This window comes from Calliphora vicina, chromosome 1 (genome assembly GCF_958450345.1).
Source record: "Calliphora vicina chromosome 1, idCalVici1.1, whole genome shotgun sequence".
Classification (NCBI taxonomy): domain Eukaryota; kingdom Metazoa; phylum Arthropoda; class Insecta; order Diptera; family Calliphoridae; genus Calliphora; species Calliphora vicina.
Genome location: NC_088780.1, coordinates 106661998 through 106682874, shown reverse-complemented (window position 1 = coordinate 106682874; position 20877 = coordinate 106661998). Strand labels below are relative to the sequence as shown.

Here is a 20877-nt window from a genome sequence, read left to right as displayed (position 1 = left end):
TGTAGACTTGATTTTTAAGATGCTGCAAAATTCTTTTAGATAAACTGTATATTTGTTTTGTTATTCAAATATGTTTTTATATATTTTTCTCTGTTTCTTTTACTCTCAAAGGCTTTTGCTTTTAATATGTATTTTTATTTGTATTATTATTAGTTTATTCTCCTGAAGTATTGAATATTAATATCAGAGCTGTAAATGAATCATTCTTTTTTGATTTTAATTCATTATGAATTAGCTAAATTTTTAATTAATTCATTGAATTGAAAAAATTAATTGAATGAAGTTTGAATCAATTCAAACGAATTAGGCAGAAATGAATTTCAATTAATTTCCAATTAAAATGATTTTGTAAAAATGAGTTGCAATTCATTTCCAATTCATTTGAATTGAATTAAATTTAAATAAAGCGTTTTTAACCGTCGGATAATTATACAGCATACTTAATGACTTTGAAGAATCTGCTAAATATGCTGCGAATTCCGCTTCGGAGTTGGAAATGAATGGCTAATTATTTTTTCTAATTCATTTGAATTAATTCAATTCAAATGAATTGCTAATTCTTTTTTCTAATTCATTTGAATTAATTCAAAATCAATTCAATTCATTTGAATTGGAAACGAATTGCAATTCATTTTTACCAAATTCATTTGAATTAATTCAAAATCAATTCAATTTATTTGAATTGGAAACGAATTGCAATTCATTTTTACCAAATTCATTTGAATTGACTCAAATTTCATTCAATTAATTTTTTTGTGTGAATGATTCGCGAATTAATTCGAAAATTAGTGATTCATTTACAGCTCACATTCATATACACTAAAATCTGGAGACTTTGAACCGTAATTTTCATAAAATATAAATAAAAATATTTATTAATAGGTCGATTTTCCTAATTAGGAGAAGGGCTAGTGGGCGGTCATCCAAAGTTGGTCAGCTCGGGCCTACAAAATTTAAAACATAATCAACAAAAATTAATTTATTATCTGCTCGGACTATTTGGTACGGAAAGTTAAAGCCAATGCAAGTTTACAAACATACCAGGTTCAAAAAGTTCCTGATAAAAACTCAGCTAAAAATTGAATATACTGCTGCATAGTGACGAAACGTACGTATGAAAATTTTTTCGCAGTTTCTGTGTAAATATTTTTATATTGCTGATGCTCGAGGAAATGTAGAAAAGTTTAGGACCCAAAAGCGCAAAAATTTCCCAAATAGTTCTTGGTATGGCAAGCAACATGCAGTTGCGGCAAAGGAAACCAAACATTTTTAAAGGTTTTAAATATTTTACAACTTATTTAGTTCGCAAAAGCTTATCAAATAAGCTTTTGTTCAAAAGTATTAAATGTTTTGTGTTGTATGTTGTAAGAACATAATATTATAATTTGAACAAAATAAATATTAATTGTGTTTTGATAAATGTGGGGTTTTTCTGCATTAACCTCCTTGTTTATGGCCTCTTGTTTATGATTTTAAAATATTAATTTTTTCTTAAGCTGAAAACATTTATAATGACAGTAATTATTTATTTTTAAAATGAAATTTTCAAAATTCTTTTATTGTGTTAAACATTTGTTTTGTTTCTTGTAATACAATTAAAATTTTAGCATAATTTGGGTATTTATTGCATATAATAGACTTAAAAAAAACTCATTAAGGTGACGTATGAGTAATATTAATTATTAGGTAGTCACACATTTACCTCCATAACTTTTTTCGTATAAGATATGAAGAAGTATTAGATGTAGAGATAATAGTACTGAATTCATAGCTACATACATAAATGGTTTTCAATGCTGAAACGATTGTAATTTAATATAACTAGATTTGTTTGGGAAGGTATTTAAGAGTTGGTACTGTCCTGTGTAGTTTTTTAACATGTTTTTTTTAAAGTTTTTCAACAACGGCATTTTAGCTGTTCTCTTTTAAGTTATTTGTTCATACTATTGTTGCTATTCTTGCTACTGTTGATGCTTTTACTGTTGTTGATCCCATGTTAGATTAGTGTGGCGCTTCAGTGCATATTTTCCACACATGCAGACATGAATATTTACATAATATGATGGTGATTTATTATAAAGCCGTATTTTTTATATTTTGTTTTTGTTTGTTTACTATAAAGGACAAACGTTTTGTGTTTCTTATACCGCACTTAATCCTTTGTTCCTACTAATACTCAGCACATATCCTTCTATTTAATAACAAAAGTGCAAAATATTTTAAGTTTTTCTGAGCCCTTAGAATTTCTTATGTATTTAATAGAAACAAAGAAAATTTTATATTTAAATGTGTCTGAAAAAGCAGATACATATTTTATTTAATAAATATTCTGCGTTTCACTAAAGTTGAAGAAATGTGCATACATAATTTCTGTATTAATCAAATAAATTAAAAGCAATGTTTGGACTTAAATAAATGTATGTTAATAAAGTAAAAGTTCTGCATTTTTTATTTTTTTTGGATTTTTTTTTTTAATTCAATTTCTCATAGCTGGCATGTGACTTAAATTAAAAAGGTCATCTTAAAAGTGGTCTTTTTGGTTAAAATATATTTTTAATATTTGCAAATTTGAGTATGCTTACTACTCTAAATGTGGGTTTGTGGTAATAAGTATTTGTACCTTTAATATGTTTAGCTATTGTTTTCTCTCTGTCTTGCTCTGTAGTGCGCATTAAAGCATATTTAATGAGACCAGACTATTGTCAAATTATAACTAATGCCAAAGGGGAGAGACCAACAGTGAATGGCGGTTAATAAATACGTTGTTGTGGTATTGTGACATCTGTTGTGTGTATCTTAATTTTTGCTGATTTGCGTTAAAATGAAATTAATTTATTCTGTCTTACAAGTGTTTGACTATTTTGGGTATTTTTGCTTAATTAGCATAAGTAATCCAAACAATGAATATGACTCCCTCTAGCATTTCTTTCCCTTTTAATCAATCATAAGAGGAGATTATTATTTACTTTTGAAATATAAATATTATTAACGCTTCAATAGCAATTTTGTGTAGGAAAATATTTAAATTTTATTTCTCTTCAAATAATGTATGCATTTGAGGTAATTACATGAAATATGTATATTAGAATGGCTCTTATTTTGCACTTTTTGAAAGATTCATCTAAAAATCAAATCCAGTTTTTTGATAACAGCGGACCAAAATATTTTATTAGATTAACAACAAATGTATATGTCAAACAAAAAAAAAAGAATTGCTTAAAAATCGTTATATGCATTTGAATTTAAACATTTTAAAAAAGAAGATTTTTTGCTAGTTTTTGGGAAAAAAGGACTTTTTTTCATATTAAGTTATCTAAAAAATGTGTAAGAAGATGTATTAGGAGTTAATACTTTTTGAAAAGCTAACTTTTCATGAAATATTTTAAATGAAAACAAATTTAAAAATTGTTGATACCAAGATAACCAGGTCCATCCGAAAAACTCCAATTTTGTATGTAAAATTTACACCTTGGCCACATCCGACTACTATTTATTTCGATCGAAGCAGAACGCTCTCTCTGAAATACGCTTCATTTCGGAACAGAGTACATATTTGATTCGTTCTTAGCCTCAAAAAATGAGCAGTGCTTTTGGCTCGGAAAACATAGCTAACAATAGCCAATACTTTGAATAAATTTATATTGTACAAATGTTTCAAAATAAAAGCTAAACATTTAAAGAAATCCCACATTTTTATGTCATACACCCAATAAAAATATACACAAAAACTTAATTATATTTTTTTCAAATATATTCCTAAATTTCAATTATCACGATCTGGTCCCATTCTGAATTTTTAATCGTACAATGGCTCAATGGTTCAATGACGATTTTCTAAGTTATATTCTGTTTTGATGAGAAATGTGGTTCTAGATTTCAACTAACTTTAATTGCTTCTCTTCATTAGCTTTAATATACACCTTTTTTTAGCCACACACTCCTTATTGTAGAAATTTGTTTGTTTTATTTCTTTCTAAACTTAAATTATCTAAAATCGTTGTTGAATACAACGAACAAAGTGTTATTGCGTATACATATTTATTTTAATTTAAAAAAATTTTAATTGAATTTTTCCATTAATCCATTTAATAGCTGTTTTGGCAATTAAGAAATTTATATCAATAATACAAATTTAAATGAACAAAATTTACAATTTTAATGATTTTTGAAAAAAAAACACACACACAGAATAAAATGCTGTAAAAATTCCACATTTAAAAAAAATTTAATAAGACGAGAAAAATTCCAACAGCAGAAAATGATAAAATAAAAAAGAATTGTAAAAAAATCAATGATTATGATTTATGAATGTGGGTCATTGCTGTCAACACCAGTGCAGCGCCACTAAAAGAGCAAAAATCATTTATAAAAAAAACAAAAAAATAAGAGAAACAGCCAACATCAGCTGGATTGGATTATTTTCGGTTTGATTGGTTCTGGTGGATTGCAAGAATGTATGAATGAATGGACAAACTGTTAGTATATGCGTCTATTGCTGGATTGCCTAAATATTCATACACATGTTATTTATAAACAAAATTCAAATACAACAAATGTCCAAAATAATAAACGGCATAATCATATTGAAAACTCTCAAATGAAAAACAAAATTTTTATTAAAATTTTGAGTGGAAAAACGTTTTTGTTTTTTTCGTTTATTAAATATTTATGATTGGCTTGTTGCTATTTATACACAATATGTATTTTTATACTTGCTTTTTCATGGTGTTTCTTTTTATATTTTTAAACATTTCATCTTGAATTGAAACATCAGCCAAATTCAAATGAAAAAAAAATAAAATAGAAAAAAAAAGAAAAAAATATTAAATGATTTATGAGTTTGGTTGTTATCATTGGCGCTGTCAAAATGATCGAATGTTGTCTAATACGAAAACAAAATTTATGAAAAACAATTTAGTTTTTATTTGTTATTGCTCATAAAATATAAAAAGGGAATATTTATTTTATTAAATCGTTTGCCACACGTTATTAATTTTATAAATACATACGCAATTTTATAAATACATATAAGTGAGATCGAAAAAAATGTTAACATACATAAATGTTAATAAAAAAGAAACCACTAAACTTACAGTTTTGATTTTTTTTTATTTGATTGAAATTATTAAAACAACTTACAAAATATATTATTTTTATAGTTCTAATCAATAGTGATGAATTTATGAACCTTTTCCGGAAACCCTTCCATTATGGTTTTTATAGTTCATCTCCGTTTAAAATCACACTTTTGGACACCTTTTTTGTGGAGGATTTGCCTTTCTTGGTACAAATACCACATTATTGTTCTTGTACCACTCAAGATTTTGATTACCATAGTGACAGGATGCCAAATCTTGCCAAAAATAAGTGGACACATTAAGAAGTCTTATGAATAGAAGCATCCTGTTTTGTAAACATTCATTCATGTAAATTTCGGTATTTATGGAGCCCTTTGTAACAAATGTTTGGCTTCTTTTGCCACAACTGCATATTACTTGCTATATCAAGAACTTTTTTCTGCTTTTGGGTCCTAAAATTTTCTATAACATTCCCTCGAGCATCAGCAACATAAAAATATTGACCCGGAAGCTGCGAAAAAATTTCCCAGTACATACGTTTCATCCTGCATTATGTAGCAGGTATATTTTTTGTATAAAATTTTACTTCAATTTCCGTGATCTGTCTTTGCCCTCTAAATTTTTAGCAGAGTTCCTGTCAGGAAATTTTTGAGTCTTGTATGTTTTTAAACCTGCATTGGCTTTAACTTTTCGTACCAAATAGTCCGAGTAGTAAGCTAATCGGACTGCTTTCCTACCGGATTTATTTATTGGCTTTAGAAACATCATGTGGACCATTCCTTCTACATGAACCAGATTTTCTATCAACTGACAACAAATCTCTATACTGTTTATTAACATTGGAATCAGTTTTTGTAGGTCCAAGTTGGGTTTTTTCTAGTCACTCATTTTAACCAGATTAACAACAAATGAACATAATTGACTTGGATTTTAGTAAAAAAGAGTTAAGGAGAAACGTGTGTTTTTTCGATCTCACTCCTTTGAGAATGATGAGAAATTCTTTCTTTAATATTTAATCTTGATTTTAGATTTTTTTTATTTTTTAATTTGTGGAGCTTATTTTTTTATTTTTTTTAATTTTTGCAATCTATGGCAAACTATTTGCACTTCGGGTTTCTTTATAGAAGTCCAAATACGGAAGGCTAATATGTTGAGCTATTCGCTGCACACAAACACCTTGCGCAATTAGTGAATGAACCATCACACATTTCATGTATTGAAAGGCTCCAACATAACACTCCTGACCTTTTTCTCACCTCACACCCTGAAAATACGGATCATTGTAATATTTCCGCCTCATTTTCGCTCGCGGAACTTCGCAATGGTTTTACAAACAACTACGAAACGTTAAATTTTTATCTACGAATTCAATGATTTCTGGGCTGTATTCAATGATTTCTTCTTAATTGAATACTTCATTTCCTAGACAATAACGTCAGTGCCATGGAGAAAATGGCTGAGAAAGTAATCATGTTGGGAATGAAGACTTTCATGCCGTCGAAGAAATCTTCGATTAGACCTAGACAAACATCTTGGTTTAATCAGACGTACAAAATAGCAATCAGATCCAGAGAGGAAGTATTCAGAGAACTTGGCGCAATAACCTAAATGGAGAAATTGATTCTCTACGCAAAAAGGCAAGATCTTCGAATGTCAAAGTACTAAGGGGTGAAAAAGCTCTATAGCAGCAACGTGTTCGTACTAAAGTTCTTACTGCTCCCCGGGGTAGTAAAAGCTTTTGGACATTCGTTAAAAGAGTAAAGGATAATGCTAGTTCCTTCGACACTTTTGAAGGGTGACCAAACATTCACTGACCCGGTTGCTAAAGCTAACCTTTTAGCTGAATTATTCGCAAGTAATCCTCACTTGCCAGAAAGTGATCAACTACTGCCCGAAGTTGAAAGAGTATTAGTGACTATACCAAGTATATTATTTCCAGCTCGAGCTGTTCAACGGGTTTTATCGGATCTCAACGTAAATAAGTCTCCTGGGTCAAACTTAAAGCAGTGCTCTTCGACGCTAGCTCGTCCATTAGCTAACCTTTTCAGCACTTTATACAGTGCCGGCAAATGTCCTGTATGTTGGAAGGTTGCTAATGCAACGCCAATTCCTAAAAAGGAGAGCCTAACAATCCTAAAAATACCTAACAAAATAAATGTTTTGTAACTCAAGAGCAACAATATTTATTTTTTTTTTGCAAAATCTAAAAAAGGTCCCAAAATTAAAAAAAAATAATTTGTTTGAAAGATTGAAACTATTTGGGACACATTTTGCAAAGAACATTAGGTAATAAGTTACATGGATGAGAAAAAAACACCTGTTTGGTTAAAATGTCAAATTTTGACCCCCTCTCACTCAGAGAGTTCTGGACCGACCTTGTTGAAAAATTGTGTCTGAATTACTATCCAATAGAACTAACCTTGGTGCAAATCAGAAGATATCGATTTCAAGTAAGAAGGTCGGTCAAGCTCGGCTACACTAAGTAAATAAGCAAAACCATTTTTCTTTTAAAATTTCAATAATTTATTTTCGTGAGTGATTTTCGGAGGTGGGCTAATATGGGAACTATGAGCAATTAGATCGTGTGATTTATGTATTATTTCTTTTTTAGACGTATTTCTGTTGAATTATATGTCGATATCAAAATCTATCAAATAAGAGTTTTATGGTCGTTAAAGTGATAATCATAAAATTACTCCTATTAGGGGAGGACATTTGTAAAGGGTCTAGGTGAAATAATGGATCGATTTCAGCCAGTTTCAGTAGGCTTTGTCATGGGTTCCGAAAAAAGTGCATGTGCCAAATTTCATTAAAATATCTTCAAAATTGCGACCTTTTGAAATCTTTGCAACAGCAATAAAATTAGCAAAATATAAAGTACAATATCAATTTAATAAAGGCTTATTTGAAAATGTTCTTATATAGAGCTTTCTTGCCACAATCCAATCATCGAGTACAATCTTCTTAAATATAAACATATTTATGTTCATCTATAAAGCTGTATTAATATTTTTAATCTACTTTTATATATTACATAGATGTAATATTTTTCTGTTGATGGCTGTTGCTATTAAGAATAAGAAGATAAAATAAACGTTGATATCAAACAGCAGGTTGCTGTCATTGTTGTTTGATATTTCATGTTGTTTTAGTCAAACGTGGTCTGCATGAAAATCTTTAAACTAAAAGTTTTATTTTCTTTAGCAAAAAATAAATATTAAGCTTTACAGTTTTGTTATTTTTATGTTGAGTTACTAAAAATTTTCATAATCTGTTTTGTAAATGTCATTAACAGAATATGTTGCTTATTTTCGTAGAAGAAATTGGAATAGGAGAAATATATTTGTATACCCTACATTTATGTCAACAGCAGAACTGCTTTACGCACGTCAACAGCAACATACCTGGGTATGTTCATACTTTTTGTATGGCGAATGGCTGCAAAAATCCTCATATCGAATGTGTTTTTCGTGATTTTATAAGTTGAGTGTCTTTTTAACCACAAGTGCTATTATTTTAATTTTAATTTGTGTGCTGTTATTATAAATACTAGACAACAGACTTTTCTTGAATTTCGCTATTTTTCCTTGAGAAATTCCAAATATTGAAAAATTTGACCTTTGACCTTCTCGATTTAAGGGTTGGCGTTTTCCGATTTTAGTAAAACTTTCAGACTATATTTAAAATTACATGGACTATAATATTCTGAATAGCTTTTACTTAAAAATCATAACAGTAAGGAAATTCGGCTCATTCGCCAAAATATGGCCAAAAAAATAGTTTTTCTCTCGAAAATCGCAAAATTTAAATTGCAGGTACGGAAAAACTATAGGAGGTATTGACATAATTTTTTCACATTTTTATTCCCTATTATGTTGACAATAAATCCCCAAGTGATGATCAGAAAATTCTGAAATTTGTTTAACAAAATTTTTAAAAATTGGAGTTTTGAAACTGCCGTGAAAAAAAAATATTTTTTTTTGGTCATACCTGCGAATAGGTTAACGGTATCCTACGAAGACAAAAACTCATATACAAGTAAATATGTATATATTTTAAGTAAAAATTAGCTCTTATTATAATATTTCTCAAAATATGTTTATTTTGTTCCTACGTTTCTTGTTCTAGTGGCCTGATACACGTTAATGGCCTGGCGATTTTTTAATAACTTTAACATTTTTTAACCAATTTTTGTGTTTTATATCTTATTAGAACGACAATTACGTACACATATCGATTCTTTTAAATTAAATTGCAAAAGTAATTATTTAATGGCAAAATTTTTACAAAAACTGAAAAAATTGCATTTTTTCCCCTTGTAAATGCACCACAAAACTAAATCGCAAGTCGGCACGGGTTGCAATCATTATAGAAAGACAAAATTTCATATTTAACTATAGTTTTATATATATAAAAAAATTACGGGGTATGCGTTCCGAAATTCCAAAAAAAAATTTTTTTGGGACACTCTAGTGTAGGTGTATGACAAAAAATGCTTTTTATTGAGTTTTTGCAAAGATACAAATTTTTCAAATTTAAATAATTTTTTTATATATCAATAGTTTTTAATGAAATTATAGACTTTTCTATTAGATAGAGAAAAATAAAATCTTCTCAAAAAAGTTTAAAAAAATCCCAAAAATGGGATTTTTTAGTTTTTTTTTGCTAATATCCACACCAGGAGCGGGGTTATCGAAACCCTTTACAAAATAATTCAGAACATATTTGGCCATCTAAAATAGGTTACTTTATTTTGATATTGAATGAATATGCGATTTGAGGATTTTTGCCCTAAATTTGAATTTTACATAAAAAATAGGCGTTATTTGAATGGATCTGTTCCCCTACGTATCAAGAATTTTTATATTTTTTTCATTTAAAATATTTAGTGTAAAGTTAGCTTTTCAAAAAGTATAAATTCCTAATACATCATAAAATAAAAAAAGTACTTTTTTCCCAAAAACTAGAGAAAAATCGCGTTTTTAATTTTTTTTTAAATTCAAATACATATAACTTTGGAGTCCGTCACGATTTTTAAATAACTCTTTTTTTGTTTGACATATACATTTGTTGTTAGTCCAATAAAAGAAAAATGGAGAAAATCGGGATATATTTGGAATCGCTGTTATCAAAAATGTGGAGTAGGGTGGGTAAAAACGTCGAAAAAATACTATACTTTTCAATTTTATCATTATATTTGCATGCGTTTTACTATGGAAACCGATGTATGTATGCTGTTGACGTAAGGGTGCAATAAGAAAAGTCAAAATTACATAGATATTGTTGGGATTTTATTACATAATTTTGAACTGATGGGTGTAAATACATATGTCCCTCAAAATTCACTTTTTACATTCTCATGTGGATTTTTTCCCGGAAAACCTCTGACACATGAGTGCCGAACATAGAGAGCGTTTCCATCAAGATTTGAGAGGAATTATCAAGGTTTTTGGGATCAGAATATGCTAGGATACTACAGTTGGAGTGTCGTGAGGGTGATAAATGAAAATAATTATAAAAAGGGGGGACTAAAACACTTCACTTTTAATTTGTTTGTCCTAATTTAATGTACATTTTTATATGTTTCGTTTTTAACAAATATCTCAAAAGTTTGACGTCCAGGATTTCTTTTAATATTTTTTCCGAAGTTAGATTCATAAGCAAATACCTTGTAAACTAGTGTTATTAAAATCAGTAATTTAATTTTAAACTTGTCTTCCCTTTTTAACTATTTACTACCTTTAATTTCCTTTTACTTTAACGTTTTCTTTGTTACTTATTTATGGCTTTTTAACTTAAAATAATATTTTTGTTTAGCTCAATACTGGCATTTTTATTATAAACTACCCTCGTTAAAAGCTTTCAACTGCAGGTGGCAGTTGAGGCATGCAACTTGTTAAAATAACCTAGTAAATGTAGCTAGCATTTTAATATGTAAATTCTAAATGTTGAAATAACCAAACATTTTAAAATACTCAGACAATTTAACCAAAACTTTTAAGTGTGCAGAATATTACCTCAGAATTTGAATTTGAAAAAGTATCCGTTTGTGTAAAACACTCTGAGATTCAAAATACAATATCTAAAGTAATGAAATTTACATAAAATGTTCCATATTGTCCTAGGCTTTTTGGTATTAAAAATCAGCAAAATAGATTCAATAGAAATTTAATTGGGAACCAAAATGTATGACAACCTCGAGAATTTTTTTATGAACAAAATTTCAAAAGTTTTTTGGAGTAATTCAGTTTTGAATTCAGTTTTTTTTTCGAATATTGTAGTATAATTTGAATGCTTAGGTCATTTATTGTTACAGTTTAGTGTCTAGTTGGCACTTTAGCTCCCGAGTTTACAAATATCACTGGGTTATGGTTCATTATTAAACAAATTGCTACAAGGCACCACTTAGGTATTTTCTTTTCACATTTACCTACTTCAGTTTTCCTTTGGATTTTCCTGAGTTTTTTTTTTTTAAACCATCATTTTATATCTCATTTATTTTGCGTTAAGTATTCTTTCAGTCTAAAGTCGTTTTTTATAACTCTCCCCAACCGCTAGTGAGCCGTTGCATTTATTCTCTTTGTCACGTATTTTTACTCTTTTATATTAATACAATTTTATAATGTTTCAAGATAAATTAAGTTTTTATTTTATCTTTCTTAAACAGAAAGCTGGTTGAAACAACAATAACTAAATATATATTTTTTTATTTTTCTGACCTAAACTAATGGATGGGAAATTAAGTATTTTTCTTGAAGTCTTAAAAAATCATCATTTATATATCGGAAAAAAACAGTCCATAGAATGACAACTAGAATTCTGTATAATTAAAAGAGGTGATCATTAACACTGCTACTAATATTCACAATATATTTAGATTTTTAATGTTATTATAATTTTGCAGCATAGGTTATTTAGTTTTGAAGTAAATCAATCAAACTTCTTCGTACACTACTCTAATAGAATAACAATTTGATTTTCAGCTGTTTTTATTTTTGTTAGGTAAGATTTCCAATATTGATAATAAACCATAATTTAAATATGTAAATTTCGTTTCTAAAAATAGCAAAATGTAAATAATGAAGAGGAATTAGACATACTACTGACGTCAATAAGTCATATAGGAATAGAAAATTGAAATGCAGCAGCATTATAAATAAAAACTTCCTCTAATACAGGCGACTGCACCTTCCCTCTCCAACAGCCAGCCAACAGTAAGATTTATCAGGTTGTTGGTGAGATGCCCATCCCGTTAAATACTTAGACATGAGAGTGTGTGATTAGAAAAATAAATAACACAAAACTAAATTGTAAAAAAATAATAACAATAATAATTAATTAAATTCGACTAAATCTTTGTGACAGTAATAAAATCACAAATATAAAAATAGCAGCTACAACGCAAACAGACTATTTTCTGTTTACGTAATTAACACACGTATATTTTAATTAAATTTTAATTTACAACTTTGTTTTACAAAAAATCACCACTAACGAGAGCTGTACCAGCAGCAAAAATAACAGCAGCCAACTAAAACAGTTTTACAGAACAGTTTTTTTTTAATTTAATTAGTTGCTGCAATATTTAAACAAGTGTTCGATGTATCGTGTGTGTCTGGCTGCCGGTCTGGCTGGTGTAACTGCCTGCTTGGTGGTGTTGTTTATTTAATTTTTGTTTTTTTTTTTGTCCAAGAACAAGTTACAGCTCTGATGTATGTGAAGTCTATTTGGTTCAGCGGTAGACACCGAGAGAAATCTAATCACATTTGTAGCTGTATTTGTTAGTTTGTACAGCAGATTCTGCTAATATTTTTTGTTTGTTTTGTTTTTCTGCACATGTATGATAACATGTTGTGCTCGTGGTATAGTTAGCCACTGGTAAATGTGTTTGCCGACCACTGATTTAGTTTTATTTTTGTTACAAAATTAAATTAATTTAGATTTTTGTATGATATTATTTAGCACTATTAAGCTGTTCTATGATAATCTGTTGTAGACTTTACATTAGTATAATTTATTTGTAATACAATTTTCATAAGAGTGAAACTGAAATTAGCCGGGTCTATATAAAAACCTCAAAAAACACGGAAAATAGAATATACACACAGACATGCAGAAAAAAAATCAAATATTCAACAATAAATTAATTTAATTGTAACAAAAATTTTTTCACAATGAACAATATATTGTTTTTCCACTTTTCAAATTGAACTTATCTTCATTTGATAAACACATAAGACAGAAAAGCAACAATTTCTGTAATGAAATTATAATCGACGTGCGAAATATGCACATTTATGCACGGTTAAGCAAAAAATGCTTTTTTTTTAAAAAAAAAACTTGTAAAATAAGCAAAAGCTTACTTCTGTTCGGGCAAAGTTCCGAGCACTTGACTCATCAAAATTCATAAATAAAGGTACAGTCACGCATTTTGGTACAAGTAATATATGACTAACTTCACGACTTCTGTAGAAAAATGGGCGGAATTGAACCACTGCCACGCCCACTTCCCATATAAGATAAAATTGTATATTACATTATAATCATTAAAAATCAAGTACCTATGATACCCTACACCGAGTGATTATAAACAGTTTTCTTTTGATATGAAACTTATTTGTATTGAATCCTATTTTCTTATTTTCGAGAATGGTGCTTATATGGGAGCTATGACTAATTGTGAACCGATCGTCACAAAATTTGGTGGGATCATTTGCGTATATATAAAACTTATTTATCTGCGCTGAATTTGTTTTGGATATGTTTATAATTAAGATATTTATGAGAGCTTAACTATTTTCAGATAAGGCACTTGTATGGGGATTAGGAGAAATAATAGACCGATTCTATCCAAATTCAATAGGCTTAGTTCGTGGGGTAATATAAAAGCTTGTGCCTAATTTTGTTGAATTATCTTTAAAATTGCGACCTGTAGTCAAAAATTTGTTGGCGCGAAATACCTAAACCCATGATCAGTTTTTGGATCGGCAATTGTGGAGAGGCAAGTTGGGGCAGAATTTTATGATTGATTTTGTAAGAAGACAGATAAGGTTATCTAATGTAAATTATGCGACTACTTTTCCCTGCTTTCCTATATATTTTTATGTCCAATTAAAAAATACAAATTTTCAAAATAAGTTAAAAAAAGAGATATATTTAAAACCTTCAAATTTTTTTTTGCTCACACGTTTTACAATTTATTATTTTTTTTAATAAAAAATGTATGAAATTACAAACTAGAAAAAATTTCATGAAGATATTGCATTAAAAAAAAAAATACAAACATTTAAAGTTGAGCAACGCGCCTTATGTCTTATAAAAGTCTGCAATTACAGTGAAGTTACTTGTTACTTTATAAAACTGTAATTTTTTTTATTTTAAAATGCAATTCTTTGTAGTTGGGAATGTTATCAATGTTAAAATTCTTTAAAAAAAAACAAACCAAAAATTGTATTTTGATAAGTTAAATTGTTAAAACCTCACACTGTGGGTCGCCATAATCGTCCCACTGAGAGGACTATTCGCAGAGTGGTAAATAAATTTGTGTCCTCTAGTTAAGTAAACAGTGAACCAACGGCAAAACGCAAGAACTGCTGTAAACATTGTCGATGCCAGTGAGAGTGTGCAGTCGATGTGGCGTCGATCACAAGAACTAGGCTTTTCGCAGACCACAAATTGGTCTGCATCCGTACATAATTCAACTAAGCTGAAGGTAAACGACTAGTGATCACTGAAAGAGAAACTTTATGGGATGATCCACATGAGATCAAAGAGCGTCCAATGTATCCAGAAAAATCTATTATATTTCTTTGAGCATGACATTGGCCAGGCTTTCACCGTCGACGGTGATCGTTATAGGTCGATGATTACCAGATTCTTTGGGCCTGAATTGGATGATATGGACACCAACGACTTGTGGTTGCAACAGGACAGTGTCACGTACCACATTCTTCACTAGCGATTTGAGGACATAGTCATCAAACTTGCAGGTGATGTAAACTGACCACCGAGATCGTGCGATCTGTCCCCGTTAGACTTTTTTTGTGAGGTTTTCTGAAGTCGCAGGTCAAAGCGACTTAACACTTTGTTTTAAATTTAGGAAGAGCTCAATGAAATACCCTTAAATGGAATACCCAGATGATGGACGTTATAGTTTAGAAGGATATCTTGATCCAATACTCATTTTAATTTTCCACGAACCATTATGTGTTTAACACCACTTCCTATTAAAGCAGATGGAATGTGGTATTCGCTCTTCGTGCGTAGCTCTTGATATGGAATATTTTCCTATACAATAGAATTTTCTTCACAAAAGCAAATCCATTTACAGCATAATATCAATAAAATATTTTATAGTACATCAAACATTTTAAATTTATTAAATAACATAAACCTAACTAACAGTCAAAAATAATCTGCTCATGTTAAATACCAACGCGAAAAAAAACACAATTTGGTGTAAAATGCCGACTTTGTAGGCAAACACACGCAGACTAAATAAATCTCAAGGTACTTAAAAGGAAATTTACTTAAGGATATTGAATGCCATGCACAGTATAAGGCCATAAAAAACAGCAACAACCTTCAAATACAAGACAAACTTATAACTAAATATAAGTATGTTTAAGTATCCCAGCAGCTTTTGGTAATGCAGAAGAGACGTCAATTCGTTACTTTATACATTTCAGGAAATCAAGCATGTAGTCAGTCGTCTTCTTTGTAGCTCCAAGTAATCTAGGATGTTGTCTCTTTAGGGAGGATACAAACATTTTCCACAAGGCATCGGACCTTACCGTTTCGATGTTTTTCCAAACAGTAAAAGCTAATTTTTAGGAATTAGGGACATGCTTTTCGAGATATCCTTCTTCAAAGGACACTGATAAAAATATTTTTTTTTTGAGTAATACATTAGAATAAAAAAAAAACACTTTCAACGATTAATATAAGATTATGTTTATAAATATTGTACAATTTGTTATTAAAATTTACACAAAAATGGTAATACATTTTTTTCAATATAAGGACTGAGATCGAAAAAAATCTTAACATACTTACTTAAATCTTAACAAACTTACAGTTTTGATTTTTTTTTATTTGTTTGAAATTATTATTACAATTTACAAAAAATATTATTTTTATAGTTCTAATCAATAGTGATGAATTTATGAACCTTTTCCGGAAACCCTTCCATTAAGGTTTTTATAGTACTTTCTATCACTTTGTTCGAACAGGTAGCCCGTTTAAAATCTACCACATTTTGGACACCTTTTTTGTGTTCTTCAATTCTCTTTTAACAAGAGTCCAATATCTCTCCACTGGCCTTAACTCCAGGCAGTTTGTAGGATTTGCCTCTCTTGGTCAAATACCACATTATTGTTCTTGTATCACTAAATACCTTGCTTACGACAGTGACAGGATGCCAAATCAGCCTAAAAATAAGTGGACACATTAAAAAGTCTTATTAATGGAAGCAACCTCGTTTGTAAACATTCCTTGATGTAAATTTCTGCATGTTGCTTGTCATAACAAGAACTTTTCTACAAAATTCCCTCGAGCATCAGCAACATAAAAATATTGATCCAGAAGCTGAGAAAAATTTTCCATCCATTTCCAGCAGGTATTTTTTTTGTACTTCAACTTCCTTGCTCTGTCTTAACAGAGTTTCTGTCAGGAACTTTTTGAGCCTTGTATGTTTTTAAACCTGCATTGGCTTTAACTTATCGTACCAAATAATCCGAGTACTGAGCTAACCGGACTGCTTTCCTACCGGATGTTTTTTGAGCTCTTTTGAAAATGCATGCTTTACAAAGATAACTTGATCAAAAAAAGAAATCAAATAATACTTGGATTAAAAGTTTTAATGAAAAACATGTGTTAAGGTTTTTTCGATCTCAGGCCTTATTCCCAAATTTTAATTAACTCGAGAATGGTTCCAAGGTCCCATCTGAATTTCATATACACAGAGAAAACAGATTCGTTGTATCAACCGAATTTGTTGCCAATCAAATGATTCTTCCTTATTGGTCGAATTTTACAGTTGTGGTTACGAAATTTTAGAAAAGGTAACTAAAGTTTGGTTCCTTCAACTAAAATTCTTCTTTTACAACTGACTTTTCGTTGATAGAACCGAAAAATTCTGTGTGTGTAACCGCATCATTCGATTGGCAACAAATTCGGTTGCTACTATGTATCTGTTTTCTCAAAAAATATATCATCGTACAATGGATGATATATTTTTTGAGGTATCCTTTTTTTAGGTATCCTTTGTTCAAAGACGATTTTCTAAGCTATATCCTGTTTTGATGAGAAACGGATTTCTAGAAAATAACTTGAAATCTACATTAATTCATCTACAATTGATATCAAAAATTATAAAATCTAACTGATAAAATCTGTTATAAATATGTATGTATATGAACTTTGAACCTATATAAAAACCAAACTAAAAACCAAAGAAAAGTAAAAGTTCAAAAATGTATTTTTTATAGCTTTTTTTACGTTCGCCCCTTTAAACTTTTTGTTTGTAATACACTTTAGAAACAAGTTCTTTTTTTGCCACCAGAAGTGGTCTATTTGAGAGTCAATTGTCATATAGTGGCCTAATGTAAAGTAGAGTTTACTCTTTGAAATATATGTAGGGACAACTAATTTCCGCTTAGGTCACACCACGTTAAAATAACTAAGCACATCACAAATTCGGTAACTCCAATGACAGGTGAAATCAGCAAGAACTGCTGGGATATAACACAAATTCATGTAAAGCACACACGCATTCTCATTGATTGCTTTAATGTTAAAAGCCTCTTATCGAATCATTTTTGCCATTAGCATCGTTTTCTAACGTTTTTGTCCCTAAACGTTTCGTTTTATTTTGCACCGGTTTGTATGACAATGTGTGTGTAGACTTGATAGCTAGCATTTGTTTGCGGTTAGATTTGCCTATATACTAGTATGTGTGAAAATGAGAATGCTTATTTTCAATACAATTCTGTGTCACAAATACTTCCACACAATCACATCTCGTTTTCCAAAGAAAACGCCTACACTTCAATACTTATTCATATTTTATAGTAGGTTGGTCCCCAAATCTTTCGCCAAATGTTACCTATTTATTAAACATTATAGTGTAAACAACAAAGTTGTTTTTTGCTTCGAATATGCCCACTTCTGAACCATCTGTGCGGTTGCTAATTTTGACACGGAAGACAAAGATGGCCGAGGCCAGCCAGAAATGTTTGAATACCAAGAATTGGAGGCATTGCTCCATGAATATTGTTCTCAAACTCAATAAGAGCTCATTTCAAAACGTTTGCGAGCAGCAGGATTCATCCAAAAGCAGTGAAATTGGGTACCCTACGAATTAAAGCCGATAGACCTTGATTGACGATTTTGTATGTCTGAAATGCTGCGTTGAAGGCTATAAAAGAAAATCATTTTAGCAGGGAATCGTTACTTGTGATGAAAAATGGATCCATTACCATAACCCGAATTGTAAGAGATCGTACGTGAAGCCCGTCCATCTAGGCCGAAAAAGTCCAGAATATGTTAAAAACTATTTAGAGAGAAGTGATTGGGAAGTTTTGACTCACTCGCTTTATAGTCCAGACCTTACCCCGTCCGACTACTATTTGTTTCGATCAATGCAGAACGCTCTCTCTGGAATACGCTTCATTTCAGAACAGAGTATCCGATATTGGCTGTAATTTCATTAATTGTATTAGAGTATTATTAACCATTTACTTGGTACTAGGGTGATCGATTCTTCGACATTTTTTAGAAACCGGTTTTCGGTTTTTTCGAAAAATTGTAATTTAATATAAACCGGTTTTGGTTTCGTTTTTTTAATAATAACCGGTTAACCGGTTTTTTGGTAAAATATTAAAACGCCTAGAAATAAGAAAAAAAACAGTTCTATTTATTAAAATAATAGTGATCAAAACAATTTTGATTACTTCTTTTAACCTTCACAAGATATTCGATTCAAATTTGCACCATTTTGAAATTAGTATTTAATTTTTTCTAAAAGTTATTGGTTGATATTTTATGAATTTTATTTAATTTCTAATGTCAACAACTATGTTAGGTTTTTAGAAAAACAAATTGGCAAAAAAATATCTATAAACTTCTTTGGACTTAAAGTCTTTGGGTCATATTTGACAAACAACTTGAATTTTGTTACGCTTAATCAAGTTAAATTTTTTCAGAGTTTTGTAGCTCTAATATATATCTGTCTCTTTTCATCATACTTGCTGTACATTATACTCGATTCCAAGGGTAAATACCAAAGCTATGTTTTTCTTATCCGCAACAAAAATTTATTTTCTATTTGGGTCAAATTTGTCCCGAAGATTGTTAACGTCAGTAAATTTGAAGAACTTATGAAGGTTAAGATAATTTGTGACATTTGTCTAAATATAAAAAATCTTCTAAAATAGTTAGAGTATTTCTTTTAAAAAAGTTTTTCGAATTTTGAATGTTTTTTTTAAGTTTTTAATACACTAAAACTCATGAAAACACACTTTTAGAAAAAACCGATTATTCGAGGAGGAAAACCCGGTTTCTTCGATATTCGAAATGTGAGCTTTTCCAAAAAACCGAAACCGACCTTACCAAAAAACCGGTTCTTAAAAACCGAGCCGATCACAATACTTGGTACTGAAGGTTTTTTATATAAATTTATTTGTGTGTTTTTCTATAAAAAAAGAACTACTTTAGGAGGAGTTACGATACTCTATTTTTTTCAATTAATTTGATGCAGTCTAATGTTTTTTACAGATAAACATTAAAACATCTAAATACAACACACCTGTGTAAAATATATATGGGCAATTCCACGAGAATGACAACCACGACTGAAAAAACAAAAATCCTAGAAACATTTTATTCAAGATGATTTGAATAGAAGAAAACACTAAAATGTTACTATATTACAACATTTTAAGGGCAAAAAGAGTAGTTTAAACTAATTATGTTTTAGGCTAAGATTTGACTCTGATTATTTTTATTCTATTATCAAATTGTTTATTGAAACCGAATATATATTTTCTATTTACTTTTTTAATTTTTGTATACATATATTTACAGAATATATACTATTTTACTATAAGAGAAAAATCTGTCACGTACGGTATGTCACGTACGATATTAAATTTTATTTAATACTAGTTGACCGCCCCGCCTTCGCCCGGTAGCTATTTACTAATGTTAGTTCTTCAAGTTTCTCCAACCCACATACACCTGCCTGTTTTTATTTATTTGCAAATAAAATATCTTAATTTGCACTGCATACTTTAGGGAGCTTTTTTATTACAGTTGACTGAACTCCAAAAAAAAATCCGAGTTTTACCCGGAATTTTTGATTTTTTTTCTTTACAAACCATCTCCTGAAAATTTCGAATCGAATAAAAAAAATCAACCAAATCGATCCAGCCGTTCTCACGTGATGACATTACATACATGGACCATTTCATTTTTATATATGTAGATAAAATCATCCAAAGATTGTTTTCATTTAAATATGACGGATTGTAAAGGAAAAATATTTGGTTTAGTGTAAGAAATTAAAAGAAAACATAAGGATTCTCAAGATTCGCAAATTTTCGCATATTTCTACATGTACCACAAAATAACTTCCGTTTTATGTCACGTACGATATACCCTTATTTCACTCGATATTTTCGACAACAATGTTTCGAAAGAACTTATTATTTTTTTTAAAATATAGTAGTATCCTCTGAATGGAACATAAAGACCAAATTATTTTTCAGATACTCTTGTTTTTGCAAAATCTATACCCTCT

At 29.6% G+C, this 20877-nt stretch overlaps 1 protein-coding gene across 2 annotated transcripts in view; it reads left to right on the top strand.

Annotated features, from left to right (window-relative positions):
- Gprk2 (G protein-coupled receptor kinase 2) overlaps nt 1–20877 on the top strand; it is a 342733-nt gene that overhangs the window by 88397 nt on the left and 233459 nt on the right. The window lies entirely within an intron of this gene.